This window comes from Peromyscus californicus, unplaced genomic scaffold (genome assembly GCF_007827085.1).
Source record: "Peromyscus californicus insignis strain IS unplaced genomic scaffold, ASM782708v3 Scaffold_5__1_contigs__length_169319896, whole genome shotgun sequence".
NCBI classification, from domain to species: domain Eukaryota; kingdom Metazoa; phylum Chordata; class Mammalia; order Rodentia; family Cricetidae; genus Peromyscus; species Peromyscus californicus.
Window position 1 is genome coordinate 122,293,531 of NW_026294573.1, and position 15,645 is coordinate 122,309,175.

General features: G+C 33.9%; 1 protein-coding gene across 17 annotated transcripts in view; it reads left to right on the forward strand.

Annotated features, from left to right (window-relative positions):
• The window catches only part of LOC128096701 (uncharacterized), an 868,750-nt gene that overhangs the window by 643,201 nt on the left and 209,904 nt on the right, over positions 1–15,645 (forward strand). The gene's annotated exons all lie outside the window — the stretch shown is intronic.

Sequence of the window (15,645 nt, forward strand, 5' to 3'; positions counted from 1 at the left end):
AAAGAGACAGAAAGACAAAAAGGAGAGAGAGGAACAGAAGAGAGGAAAAGCAGATATGTGTGTGGTAGTATTGTGTTCCCCAAAATATTATGCACCTTAATAAACTTATCTGGAGTCAGAGAACAGAACAGCCACTAGATATAGAGGCCAGAAAATGGTAGTAGCACACACCTTTAATCCTAGCATTTCAGAGGCAGAGGTCCATCTGGATCTCTGTGAGTTCAAGGCCACACTGGAAACAACCAAAACATGGTGACTCATGCATTTAATCCCAGGAAGTAATGGCAGGAGGCAGAAAGGTAATTAAGGCGTGTGGGCGAGGAACTAGAGCTGGTTAAGCTTTTAGGCTTTTGAGCAGCAGTTCGGCTGAGATTCATTCTGGATGAGGACTCAGAGGCTTCCAGTCTGAGGAAACAGGATCAGCTGAGGAACTGATGAGGTGAGGTAGCTGTGGCTTATTCTGCTTCTCTGATCTTTCAGCGTTCAACCCAATACCTGGCTCCAGGTTTGTTTTTATTAATAAGACCTTTTAAGATTCTTGCTACATATGTGGGCACCTTGTGGTGGGGAAGAAAGAGAGTGGAAGAGAGAGAAGAAGGGGAGGAGGTTTTCCTCAAAATGAGGCTTTTACCTCAGGACGCAGAGCAGCACCAAGGGGCAGATCAGAATACTAACTGGTTTCCAAAGGGTCGGTCAGAACATTAACAGCTTTCTCCCACACCTTCTGTAATTTATGTTAGAAATCCAACTTGATATTATAATAACAACAACAAAATTTTGAACTTAGACTGGAATTAATCAAGCACATGAGCCATGCCAGTAAGGTTACACTAGGCAACCTTATCACGAGAGATCTAGCACTATTTTACGATAATTAAAAGCATCTTGCAGTGTTAACATTCTTTTCAGTTTAAAAGACAGATTAAATTTAAGTGGGGATAGAAACTGCCAACAATATGTGAGACCCTGAGATCAGTTAGGACATTAAAGGTAAGAAGAGGAATTAAATTCATTGTCTCATAAAAATCTTACTGGGAAAACAGTTGGGATATGGAAAGGTAGGAAACGACTCAGCAATTTTGTTAAAATTTAAAAGTTCAGATTGGATTTTATTAAAAACAATATTATTTAATGATGATTCCTTTTTTTTCACATAGTGCCTTGTACACATTTGGCAGGACATTCAAAAGATACTTTTCTAGAGTATGTCATTTATATTTGAAAAAAGGACACAGGGTACCGGTCTCAGAACTTCAATGATGTTTGCCATCCTACGTCACGCGCCTAGTTCTTTACCTGTGATATCGCAACTGAGATGAGAGAAAGCGAAGAAGCCTTCATACAGAAACTCTGTCCTTCTTTGTCTGCATGTCCAGCTGATAATTAGTGTCTTCCAAGGTCTTATATGAACATTCAAGTTTAATGACTGAACTTTCCCACAGGCTCTCTTCATTCCACAATGAAAAATTGCTGGACTCATCATGTAAGTATGCAGGCAATGACAATTTTTGTGAGTACATGAGGAGTTCAGTCTTCCTTTCAATTTAGATAACCTATTCATCAGCTAGCCAACGAATTCTGTATCTTGTAACTATTAAAACTACAAGTTTATCTAAAACAATGATGCAGCCTGAAGCAGGATTCACGAGTATTTGGGGTCAGGAGTAACTGTGGATGGTGTCAAGTATTTCCTGATATCTCTTGCCACCTTAATAGATGTACAGAAAGCATGGGTACCATCACAATGGGGTCCAAGCTGATTTATGGGTGATTCCAGGTTCTGGCATCACTGAGAACATCTTGTTCCTCAAAAGACATTTAAACCATTTAAAACATTTTTACCAAACAATATACTTTACAAAACACAGTCCAAGTCAGGTAGTGGTGACACACATATTTAATCCCAGTACTCTAGATGCAGAGAGATAGGCAGATCTCTGTGAGTTTGAGGCCACTGTAATCTACAGGGTGAATTCAAGAACAGCCAGGGTTATACAGAGAAATCTTGTCTCAAAAAAACACAACAAAACAAATAAAACACAGTCCAATTATATATCAGATCATGTAGGATTCCAGCATGCTGACCACCCCTCCTTAACCACTGATAAAAGCCCTTTTGGAAAACAAGATCTATTGATGATTATTCATTAGTGGGGCTGTAACTGTAGACCTCCTTGTAGATGACTCTTATCTTACCCACTCATGACTGCCTATTGATGGCCTGATACATTCCTCAACCTAGTATCATTCCATAATCTACAAAACTTTTAAATAATAAGTCAAGAATATAAATGAGCATGTAAATTTCTGTTCTACTGTTAAGGAATGCAGTGTACCTATGCTGCTATAGTAATATAATATAATATGCCTTCAGATTATCTTACAGAATCTAACTCACAGTTGTTAACTGGAGTCCTCTCTGGGGAACCATGGAGTATGCCAGACAGTCTGATTATTTTTCAAGTGAAATTCACTCTTCATTGATGCTTTAGCTTCAAGACTTTCTTGACAGGACTAGAAGTACATGTTTCGCTACTTATAGTGAGTTCGTATGAGCCCAAGGGTCTGGTCAACTATCTTTAGAAAGAGATTATTTCTGAAGTCATATTATATTATATTAATATATCAGCATAAGTACATTGCATTCCTTAATAGTAGAGCAGAGATTTACATGCTCATTTTAATAAAAATACTCATTTTCCAGATAAAGAACAATACAATGTTATGTCTGATTGAGAAAAACAAAAAACAAATCTCTTCAGATGTGAAATGTGTTTATGCTTTCTAGAAATTATAAAAGAACTTAGCATATTTAGTATTTTTTCAAAATAATTGTACTTTTTCAAATTATTGCATCCATTCTTGCTGAGAATTATGATATTGTCTATTTTAGTATAGTCCATAGTTAAGGAACAATCTGGAATAGACTAGACATATTTTTATTAAAAGGGCCAGATAGTAATATATTGTACATGAGAGCCATGTATGTGTGTGTATACACACACACACACACACACACACACACACACACACACATATATATATATATATATATATATATATATATATATATATATATATATATATAATTTGACATGGCTACTGCATTTGCCTTCATGACCTGATAGCAATCATAAACAATAAAATAGAATAATTGTAACTGTGTCTGATACTTTTATTTATAAACACATAAAGTAGCTTTGATTCATAAGTCATCACTTACAGACTCAGGTCCAGTGTGATGATTCTGACTTTTCTTGCGTATAGAATTCACTATCCTTTGCTTACCAGATCCCAGACAGAAATGTTTCCTTCCCTGGGTTAACTTCTTAAGGAAGTGTACCAATGAAACCCACTGGTAGATAGTGATATTCATTACTTACGCTGCAACTTGACAACTCCTAAATTTTTCTATCATGGCAATGATGGAAAATTTCAGTCACTTATTTCTTATTGTTTTAATTTATCTAACTTCTTTATAATTTTAGATTAAAAATATAATCACTTTACAAATAAGTATGGCTAGCTGGAAAGACAAGAATGCAATCTTTATACTGAAACACAAATAAACAGGTAGATACACTTTATTTAGTAGTATTCAACCCATGTCATGTTTCCATGGTGTAGGGAATATGTGAGATTCAATCAATCCCTCTCCAGGCCAGAAAATGAAGTTTAAAAACTATACATTGTAATGCATGGTATCACATTATATAAAGTTATTGCTACACTGAGTGTCACAGTAGACTGATATCACAGGAAGTGATACAAAGGCAGATGGAAATTTTAGAGCATACAAATTGATTAAACACCTTTGAAAACCAGATAGGATACAATTTTAGTAGGTTTAAGGTCATTCAGAAATGCTCTACCTTCCAGCTAAGTGTTTTGATAGGGATCACACTGAGGCATGAAATTGAGGAGGAAGATTTTTAATGGGTCAGTTAAGGAGGAAAGTTATAAATATTATTCCACATGTAATATTTCAATGTATATGGGATAAGATCTAAATTACTTCAGACAAATCTGTTTATTTTGTCACTATCCTGACATGTAAAATGTATTTTAATTGTCCAATACTTTGATAATTATCAATGTTTAAAAGGCTTTAATCTTTAAAAAATCACATGTCATTTCTCGATAGATCCACCCTTGTCCATACATCCCACCAAATTCTCCACAGGGGGAAAATTATATCTAGTGTAAGATGTATGTTTTTGTAATGAGACTTTCTCTGTCCCTCTAGCCAGCTCCCAAATGTCAACAGAGAGTCTTATTAATTATTAAAGCTTGGTCTTAGCTTAGACTTGTTTTTAAGTAGCTCTAGTAACTTAAATTAACCCATTTCTATTAATCTAAGTTCTGTCATGTGCTGTGGAATGTTCTGTGTGCTGTAAAAATGTGTTGCTATGATTGATTGATAAATAAAATGCTGATTGGCCAGTAGTCAGGCAGGAAGTATAGGTGGAACAAACAGAGAGGAGAATGATGGGAAGAGGAAGGCTAAGGCAGAGAGATACTGCCAGCCACTGTGATAAGAAGCAGGATGTAAAGTACCGGTTAGCCACGAGCCATGTGGCACATTATAGATTAATAGAAATGGGTTAATTTAAGATAGAAGAACTAGATAACAAGAAGCCTGCCATGTCCATATAGTTTGTAAGCAATATAAGTCTCTGTGTGTTTACTCAGTTGGGTCTGAGCAGCTGTGGGACTGGTGGGTGAAAGAGATTTGTCCTGACTGTGGGCCAGGCAGGACTGGAGAAAACTCCAGCTACAGTCATGTACCACCCATCCTGCTTCCTCTGTGTCTCCCAACATCTCTGTTTTTCTTCGTTCCTGAGTCCTCTCTGTTCCTGGAAGTCCCACCTAATCTCATCCTAGCTATTGGCCATTCAGCTTTTTATTACACCAATCACAGCGATGCATTTTCACACAGTGTACAAATATCCCACCGCATATTTTTTTCTAAAATTAGCATTCTGTTAGACTTTAAAAATAAGCAAGCTTTGATATTTCTAAAGCTAATAAGCTAACTTAGGATTGCATCACAGAAAAAAAATGGGTTCACAACATGTTAGGGCTGCAATCATTGCAAACACTAGCTACTAAAAAGATTTAATGTTTGGGAAATATTGTTGATTAAAAAGTCTTAATTGTGGTAGCTGGTTATCCACCAAAGAATTAATCTTTTCCTTTGTTCATACCTTAATGTTTTGAATATATAATATTGAATGACTACATCCTACCATTTTTTATTTTCTCTGAGGCAATTATTGTTTGGCTTGTTTAATTACTTCCAGCTAACATGTATATATGTGTATTTAGGTAAAGGAATCATTATTAGATTTTTAATATAACATATCAAGCAAATGGAGATGGTGGTAATTGAAGATTTGCTAGTTGGCATATCTTATTTAATTATATGCATTAGAATGTTTTTAAATGCAAGATATTTTCTCTGGGAATTATAAATATCTAAAATTTCCAGTATCAAACATAGCAAGATGAAGGTGATAATTTTAGTAGAAAGTTATACACTTTTTCTGTTAAAATTTAAGTAGCCAAAATTTTATAAGGAATATACGTAAGGGCTGTTTTGGTAGGTTTTTTCTTTTACCTTGTTTTCAGAACTTACTTCCTATATACTTTACATTGTGAGGAGTTGGTACCTGATTTATTCACTTCCTCATTCCCACTTCTTTTCATTGACTGACAGCAATATCCTGAGTTCATAATACATGTATTTTTGAATGTATAAGTGTAGTAAACCAGTCAAAACAATGCATAGTGCTTTCTCCAGGGACAATACCTTGATTACTTTTTACATCTTATTGTCAAATTAAGTCACCTGCTAAGTACTATTTTAAAATAATGCCATTAGTATGCCAGTCAGTGCATTTTCAATTCATACAGGAAAACTATTATGGAATGTCGTCATTCAAAAACTCTATGTGCTTAAATGAAATTGGTGCTTTTATAAACAGATTTGTCTTTTCTCATTTTCTCAATTCATTTAAAATCTTGTTTTTAAATGTTTTGGTTTCATAATTCCTAAGTGTATTTCTTTTAAAAAGGCATATAACCTAGCCGTTGCTACCACTTCAAATTGCATTTTGTTTGAAATAATAATCTATTATTCAAAATAATAGTTGCTATGTATGTATAGCTTTTGTATTTCAAAATATTAACCTTTCACTGAATTGATTAAAAGCATGTAATATGACTTTGAAGTATTTTGAAAACCTGGCTATAGAAAATCAATTGAATTATTTTCATTGTTTGGTAATGTTGCTTCATTTTTCAAAGACAAAGATTATCCTGTGGACCCTGCTAATGTGTAGAGTTAGTGGAAAATATAATCTGCACAAAGGAATCATTAATAAGAAAGAATCAAAAACAAAGGAAAGTAAGTGGGTTAATTATGGGAAATAAGATTTAAACATCTGTTTAGGTTATCAGGGGCATACAAAGGGTAATTTCCGAGATATTAATTTCTAAACCCACATAAGGACAGAGTTCTGTTTCTGAGCATGATAAGAAACTAATATATTTTTATGTAAATGTAGACACAGAGATGGATAATAAATAGTTCACAGTTCCTTTTTGTTAAAGATGGGTACAATATCTTACCTGAACCCTCTTTTCATAGCAGATGCAGTAGGTAGGGTCCAGCTAGCCAGATGTCATTACAACTCCTAGAAGCAGAAACATAGAAACACCAGATTGCCAAAATTATTAAAAACAAAATATGAAGTCCTTCAGGTAGGACAATCATCCTAAGTAATATTTTATAATTTGCATGTTGTATGATAGTTTCCTTCTACTTTGATTTTTAAATTTTAAGAAATATCTGCAGTCATAGTATCAAGAGCAAAAACTTCTAGCTTTTACAAATCCTGTTCCTTAGTTGGATTTGATGTTTCTCTGTGGTCAATTATTAAATTGATTTTCTTTTCAGTGTTCTATGGTTAAATTAATATTTCATGGACATTCCTCTAATCTATTTACTTTTTATTTGCTATACAATAAAATTGTAGCAGGTCTTTAATTAATTTTACCAATGCCTATGCTGCCTAAGATGTATATTTTATTTGTCTGTTTATTTATGTATTTAGTTAGTTAGTTAGTTGGTTTTATTTCCTTTTGAATCCTTTGGTAGTCTCCCATATCAACAAAATGAGACTCAGTTTCTTTATGTGAGAAAGAAAGCCCTCACACCCTCATTTATTTCACCCACTCTTTGTGCTTTGTATCTAGCCTATTATGAGCTGATTCACACTAGAAGACTATGTAGTCCCCCAAACTTGGCATGAGTTCTACATATCTCTGGTTTCCTCTCACTTTTCATGGTATATTTCCTAAATGAATCTACATAAATTATAATCGTAATGTAAAAAAATTGTAGTAACAAATACTAAGTGCCTCAATTAGTTTATTTTTAGTTGACTAATGTAATGGTAAAATAATGATAACAATAATGCTAATAATTGTATCAAGTACATGTTCTGAAATCTATGTGTTTTTTAGGATGATACAATGAATCAATGAATGTATATATTATTTATGTTTGCCTTTTTGTCCTAAATGAGAATATGTAAAAACTACTGTCTTGGAAATTTTCAAGAACAAATTGCAATGAACTATATGTACCCTGTTGGGTAATAAATCTCTTGAACTTACTGCTTCTAAGGGAAATTTTTTTCCTTTTGATAAACATCGTCCAACTCTACCCACCCTGATGAGCCTTGGTAGCCAACAACCTGTTTTTAACTTCTATGTGTTTAAATTAAATTCCATGTCTTGATGAATGAGATCATGTGACATTTGTCTTTTTCTGTCTGACTTATCTTACTTAATCAATGTCCCCAAGCCCATTAATGTTGTCACAAATGACTATCCATTTTTATGGGAAAATGATATGTCGTTGTATGTATGTTATACATATAATATTTCATTGTGGGTAAAATATAATAATGACAACAATATATATTATGTTATATTATCTTTAATAATCTATTATTGGATAAAAATTGATTTTAAATCTCGGCTATTATGAATAGTGCCACAGTGAACATTTTTGTGCTGATGTCACTGTGCCATACAGACACCACACCCTTTCTAGGGGATTGCTGGATCATACAATAGTGCTGATTCAGTTTTTTGAGGAGCTTTTCATAAGGCTGTGTCCATTAAATTTTGCAAATAGTGAGCTCAGTCTCCTCTACACATCATTTCAAATAGTTGTTATTTTTTGCAGTCATTGTTCTAACAGATATGAAGTGATATTTGAATATGGTTCTAACTTAGATTTCTTATTCATTAGAAATGTATAGGAACCACTTCCAGACTGCCTGGGGTTCATTTGTATGTCTTTTGAGAAACAGCTAAGTGATTCTTCCCCTGCTTGTAGTCAGACAGCCCTTACTAACCTGCATTGCTTATCGGCCTTATGGATTTTGCATTTTACCCCTTTTAGATGTGCGGTTTTCAAATATTTTCTCCCATTCCGCAAGCTGTCTTTGTATTTTTGTTTCCTTGGCTATGTAAAAACTTTTTAGTCCTATTGGTCGATTTTTGCTGTTGTTACCTGTGTTTATTTAGTTCCTCTTCAAAAATTGTTTATTAAACCAATACCAGGTCTCTTGTTTTCTCTTACAGTAATATTAAAATTTTGGGTCACATATTTACTTAAGTGTGAAAACTCTGCCCTCAGTTTTATATGGAATATGAGGTAGGGATCTAGTTTGTTTGTTAACATGTGGATATCTAGTTGCCTCTACGTATTCATTTTAAAAGTCTTTCCCTCCATTGCATATTCATGACATCTTTATAAAATAACTAAATGACTACAAATATATGAATTTATTTCTGGTCTTTTATCTCTTCCTTAGTCTATATAACTGTTTCTAGACCAACATTATGCTTTTCTGATTATTATGGCTTTGAAATACATTTTGTTGTCAGGTACTGTGATACCTTCAACCTTGTCTATGTTTTTGTTTTGTCTCAAAGTTGCTTTAAATATTCAGGACATGTTCTTACTTCATATGAATTTGACAATTTTGTATTTCTATGAAAAATGTTGCTGAAATTATGATGGAGTGTGTGTTGAATATTCAGATCACTAGGTAATGTGGATGTTTTAACAATAATGAGTCTTCTAATAGCCTTATTTCTTTGTCTTCTTTTTAATTTCTGACCACTATAATACAATTAATTGGCACTGGATATCATTCAACTTCTTCCTATTTTAAGCATAGACTCACATTTAGATAGACTGACACTCCAGATAATTTCTTGTAATGTAATTATTGGTTTCTAACCGACCTTGGGTTAGAGAGAGAGTAATCCTGCTTATATAGCTTGTACCTAAAAATGTTGGCCTAGATTGGACACTAAGAATGTTAACGAAAATTGAATATTCATCTAAGGAATTAGACTATATGATCATGTTACAGTGATGCACTATTAGTTACTTTAGCAGTGCTGTGCCCATAATACCTGATAGAAACCCAAGGGAGGACATATTTGCTTTCCTCATGGTTTCATAGGCTGTTGGTCCAGTATGATGGGTGGAACAGGTAATAGTGGGAGGGGTGTGGCAAAGGCTGTTTTTCACAACAGAACAGGAAGCCAAATACAAGGTCGAACCACGGCCAGAGCTGTCTCAGAGGAGGTCTTGCTTTTATTAGCTCATTGTCTCGAGCAAGAATTTGTCTTCGAATGCTGGATCCTTGCCCCACAGCTGCACAAGTTAGCACCTCTGGAGGTCAGTTTTCAAAACAGGAGACTGGGAGGGACATTTTACATTCAAACCATAACAGATGCCATTGGTATGAAAAACTTCTTCAGTAAAAGGGTAAATTCAATTGAGTCAGAAAAAAAATTGTAAATATTGGTGTGGTCCAACAACACTTTAAAATCTAGCAAAATCGTAAAATAAGTTTGAATAATTTGCTTTCGGTTTGAGTCTTGTAGCTTCTGTAGCACCACCATTTCTGCCTGGGGCCTTGCTTGTAAAACTGTCAATTTTCAGTTCTCGTTAAGCTTTCCAGAACTCTCTAGACAACTCTGCCTTTAGTTGGGTAACAAGCATAAGCCGAGTCCTCCAAATGTTGGTCAGGAGTAATGTGCAGCTGCAGGTTGGTGTACTGTATGGGTTTATAGTTCCAACCCAGCAAAACGCTTTCATGTTTCCCATTTTAAACAGCATTAGTGATGAATGAAAGGTTTACTAGGAATAAATTTTCTTGATTTCTCAGACGTTTAAGAGAGTCGGTTTACAGTTATCAGTTTACAGCAATTCTGAGCTTGCTTCTTTGTTAATCACTGTAGACATTCTCTACATTTTATTTTTAAAATTATTTTTAATACATAGATTTATTTCTAAGTTAGGTATCATTTTCTTTCTATACTAATTTAAAAGCAGAAAAGGTTATTGTACTTTGATATTCATTTAGCCAAAATACATTTTTCCAAATTACATTATCAAGTATCTTCAACAATGTTAGTTTAACTTAAAGAAAAACATGTCATATCAGAATATTTACAATTACTTAGAATTTACAGGTTTGTACTAATCAAGAATAATCACTCAGCGATAAAGTTTTGTTTAGCAGGGATTCTATAATACTACTTCCTTTCCTTAAAAAAAAAAATGAAAGAAATCTTTCTGAAAGCTTGTATCACATTTACAATTTTTTAATTAATTTTGTGCTTTATACAGAGGAGTTCCAAATGAAAGCCAGTGGCTGTGTTTGCCATGGTGCCCAGAAGGATGCTTCTATTTTGCCAAAAAATGTTCTGCCACTAATGTGAAGCCTGTTGACAAACTGCTGTTTATATGTTGTTCCTGTGAAGCCAAGTCAATTGTTTCACGGTGGGAATCTGGCTCGGCACCAGGCACTGTCTGTGTCACTGCAGACAGACATGCTTAGGAAAGGGAGGGAAAGGCACAAGCCCCATTTCATCTTACACCTCCCTTTGTTTAATCAAAGTTTCAAGAATATATGAAAATTATTGATGACCAGAAAATCTTATAACATATAATTCCGAAGAATTACACAAATGCTTGGATTTTAGTTTCTTTAGTTGCTAATTAAGAGGCAATTGTAAATGATGGTTAGGTACATGCCAGGTTACAAATTCTACCCTGTATTTTTATCATTAAAAATTAACAAAGGAGTAGTTGTGTAAGTCCTATTTATTCCCTAAATTGGTGATAGTCTTTTACGACAATTTTGCCTTCTAGAAAATATTTGATAATGTCTGGAGAAATGTTTTCTTTCACAGTTGAGGAAAATGCTTCGGCATTCAGTAGATGAGCATCAGTGATCCTGTTTGTACAGGACACATTTCCACACAGAGGCTGACCAAGCCCCAATGGCAGGAGTGTCACTGCTGTGAAACTACCCCGTGTTTTAAATGCTTGAAGGACATAAATGATAGCCTTAAGACTGGCCAAATTATTAATACTTATGGACGATAGTGATTTTGATGGGAAATTAAGGAGGCACTAAGCTAGTGAATGATAATGCAGTCTGTAACTGGCATAGTTGCTGAAGAAAACTAAAGGCAGAAGAAGAGAAAACTATTACTGTCAAGATATCAGGAAGGATAAACATGTGGAAAGAAACAAATAAAAATCAGTACAAGCAAAAACCACAACTAAAGTGTGTTGAAAATAATCTTGTATTACTGATCAAAATATATGTAAAGACCTTGATTTAAAGAACAAAACACAAACAAACAATAAACAGGTTCTTGTGTGTAGTGTGTGTGTGTGTGTGTGTGTGTGTGTGTGTGTGTGTGTGTGTACATGACATACACATATACACAAAACAGTTTAAAACTGTTAAGAGAATACCCTGGCCAGATAATGTTACTTTTATATAAGTAATATTGAGTAATACAGGATTTAAGGCCAAAATATTATCAGAAGGAGAAAAGGCATTGTAAATCACTTAAAATAACAATTCATATAGCTAATATAAAAATAACTTACCCATGGCTAATCAAATAACCTTAAAATATGCATCAGAGATCCTGAAAAAGTTACAAGGAAAAAGGGACAAATCAGCCAGCAGCATCCATCAAATATTCTTTTGTTAAAACATTATAGATCAATTTCCAAATCCATAGAATGCATAACACCAAAAATGAGCCCCAACTTAAAAACTATGGACTGAGGACACTCCTGCATCAATGTGGGCTCTGCTTTAAAATAAATGTGTCACACTGTCAATTTTGGTAATAAGGCTAAACTTGAGAGGTATATGAAGAAACAGTTCCTTTCTGCTAATTTTGCTATGAAAATAAAACTATTCTGAAAGATAGTCTACTTTTGAAAAAGGAAACTTCAATAAGATCACATTGAAATTCTATCAATGATTTAAAATATAAAATTTATTTTGAAACATGTAATTTATCATAGATATTAAATTATGTCAACATAGTGGTTAATATAAATGGGTGTTTTCATCATAATATAAATCCAGTGGTCTACAGTCAGTATTTATATCAGAAATTCATACTCAAGTATTGGATGTAGAACACAACCACCAGCAGTGACATCTAAAATTCACCCAATTACCTTCCTCTGCTATTAATGATACAGACGTTTTTCATTATCCAATGAATGTTAGAGATTTCACTGGTGAGAATGATAGCATGATAACCAGCATTAAACTACCTAATTGTTCTCATTGGTAGAATTAGTGGTACTCAGAATAGACCGACAGGCTGTTAGCTAAATGTGATAGGCTAAAATAATATATACAGAATGTTCCTCACACATGAGTAAGAGACAAAAAAAATAGTATTAAGACCTCTCCACACACTTATGGATGAACATATAGTGAGGTAAATTGTGCAATGACCTATAATCATCTATTTATCTGTAACATCCAAAATAAAACAGCGAAAATGTCAGGTTTACATAATACTTGGTATGCAGACATGTTGGCTAATAATCATGTGTGAATGAAATAATTCAATTGGAGGTAACAAGGTCAAAAAAAAAAAAGAGCACCAGCATCAAGTATGACTACGTGTTGGAGAAAATTTGCAAAAATGTAATAAATTGTATTTACCTTGAACTCAACAAATGCTAAGTATACATTCTTTATAAGTCCACAATAAAAGATTTGAAACTCAATGACCACCAAGTACATAAAAAAAAAGGAATTCTCAACAGACATAATGGAATTGATCTCTTCTGAGAGATAGTTCCCTGTAGAAATACAATTATAAAGTGACTCAAGAAAAAAACAGATTAAAAAAAAAAATCAAAACCTTTCCTTGTTAAAATTAGCTCACTAGTTAAAAGGAAAATAGCAAAGGTCACAGCATTATATTCAAGATCAAATGCAAAAATCCTTATCTACCAAAACATGCAACTTAAGTGGCATGGAAATATTTACATATAACTACAGACAATAAAACTCTTAAAATATTAAATAGATACAGATGAACTTCATAATAGTGTTTCATTCTTACTAGGGCAAAATAGCAGAAGAATTCAGAAGTTTCAACATTTTTATTTATGAGGGAGTTATTATTCAAAAGAAAATTAAAGAAAGGATTAATTATATTTTGAAATGACTGTTTAAGCAACATGTCATGTATTTCTTTTGTGTTCTTCTTCATTTCAAAATGCCCAAGAAAAAAATGTATTAAAATATCAATTTCAAGATGTATCATATTATTTTTACCTAAATATCTTTCATGATACATCTAAATTTATATTGAATTCTTCCTGTAAAAAAACAAAAAATTAAAATCTTAAAAGTTTTTTTGACACAAATATGATTCCTCCAAAGTAAGATTCCTGTCCCTAAGTGGAATTTAATAAAATCAGAAAATGCAGTAATAGTTCTTCTTTGTTTACCAGCTGAGAAATCTAGTCAAACATTCAGATTTTATCTACACATTTAGTGTTTTTCATTTTTCTTTAACAATTGCATTATTTTAAATGATAATGAAAACTAATACTAGGTAAGATTGATTGATATTTGCTATAGGCAAAGCAACATTCTAATTTACATATGTTAGTGATTCTTTCAATCATCATGAGCTGCTTAAGTGTTTTGTGGATGTGAATATATGTATGCAGGGTAAATAAATGCACAATTGAAAGAGGTCTACAGCTTGGATTCCACAGACATTCCTGGATTGTGCTTATGCTTTACTCCTCAGAAGTACAATGAACTGTGTGGAAATCATTCATTTAAGTTCAAAATATCTGTAAAGTTAGATGAAAATGATAATAGAAATCGCTGAAAAAAATAAAACACATTTCACTTATTTTAAAGTAATAATGATGACTTGTTTTCTACTCATTTTGTTTTCTTCTAAGAATGAGAAATTTGGAACCAGTGAGATGCCTTACCAGGTAAGGGCATCTGTGGCCAAGGCTGAGCTTGGTTCCCCAGAGCGACACTGCAGGAGTGGGGAACTTGCTCCTGCAGGCTATCCTCCAGCTCCACAGGAGCACTTGGCCCTGTGAAAAGGGAATCTGCACACAGAAGTGATCAATACACCAATAAGTAAATTACTGTAAGCAGAAATAAGTTGTACGGTAAATAAATCACAAATAGTTATAAAATTATGACTATTAAAGTAAATAAATTATTATTTCTAGCAAAAACAGTAAAGGTAATTGCTTGAGGTAATCTGATAGATATGAACAAATAAACCACATCTGTTTTTAAAGCTTTCTACATTCATTTATTGTGTATGTGGTATGGTGTGTGTGTGTGTGTGTGTGTGTGTGTGTGTGTGTGTGTGTGTGTGTGTGGGTGTGTTTGGACTACCTGTGTCATAGCATGTGTGTAGAGATTAGAGACAATATGCAGGAATTGGTTCTTTCCCTCGACCATTCAAGTTTGGGAGGTGGAACTGAGGCACAAGCTTTGGCAGAATACTAATTCCTTTCTGGTTCTGTGATTATAAAATACTTCCAAAGGGGGAAAAAAAAACCAATTAAAGGAAGAAAGGCTTCGTTTGGGCTTGCAGTCTTTCTAGACAGACACAGTTCCATGGCAGAGGAAGCATGGTGGTAGGAGTGTGAGATCAGCTCTTGACATTGCTTTCCCAAGCCAAGAGCCACCAGGAGGTGGGATTGGGCTGGAAAACCTCCAAGTTCACCTCCATTGACATACTCTCTCTCCAAAGCTCCACCTCCTGAAGTCTCCACAATCTTCCCAAACCATGTTGCCAGCCTGGGACCAGGTGTTCAAACACAGGAGCCTTTGGGGGACACTTCACATTCAAGCCACAACAGACAGCAAGTGTTCTTATCCATAAGCCATTCCAAGGTCCCCTAATCAATAGCTTTTTTTTTAATTGAAATTTTCAATATTTAGTTTTCTGTATATGTATTCAATAAAATTTTAATAAGAGCCCAACACAGTGTTATGAGCTGATTGGGTAGATGCATATTCTTTTATACTTTATATTTGCTTAACAGGTGATTACATCATTTACTAAACTGTCTTTATAAGAAAACACTAAAGTTTAATATTAACACTATTCCAAAGTAAGAGTCCAAAGCACAGGCAGTAAAAAGCCATTTTTTTTTTCTCCACTCGAGATACAGATTTGATGACCAGTAAATTTTCCCTCTATTCTTAAAAACAAACC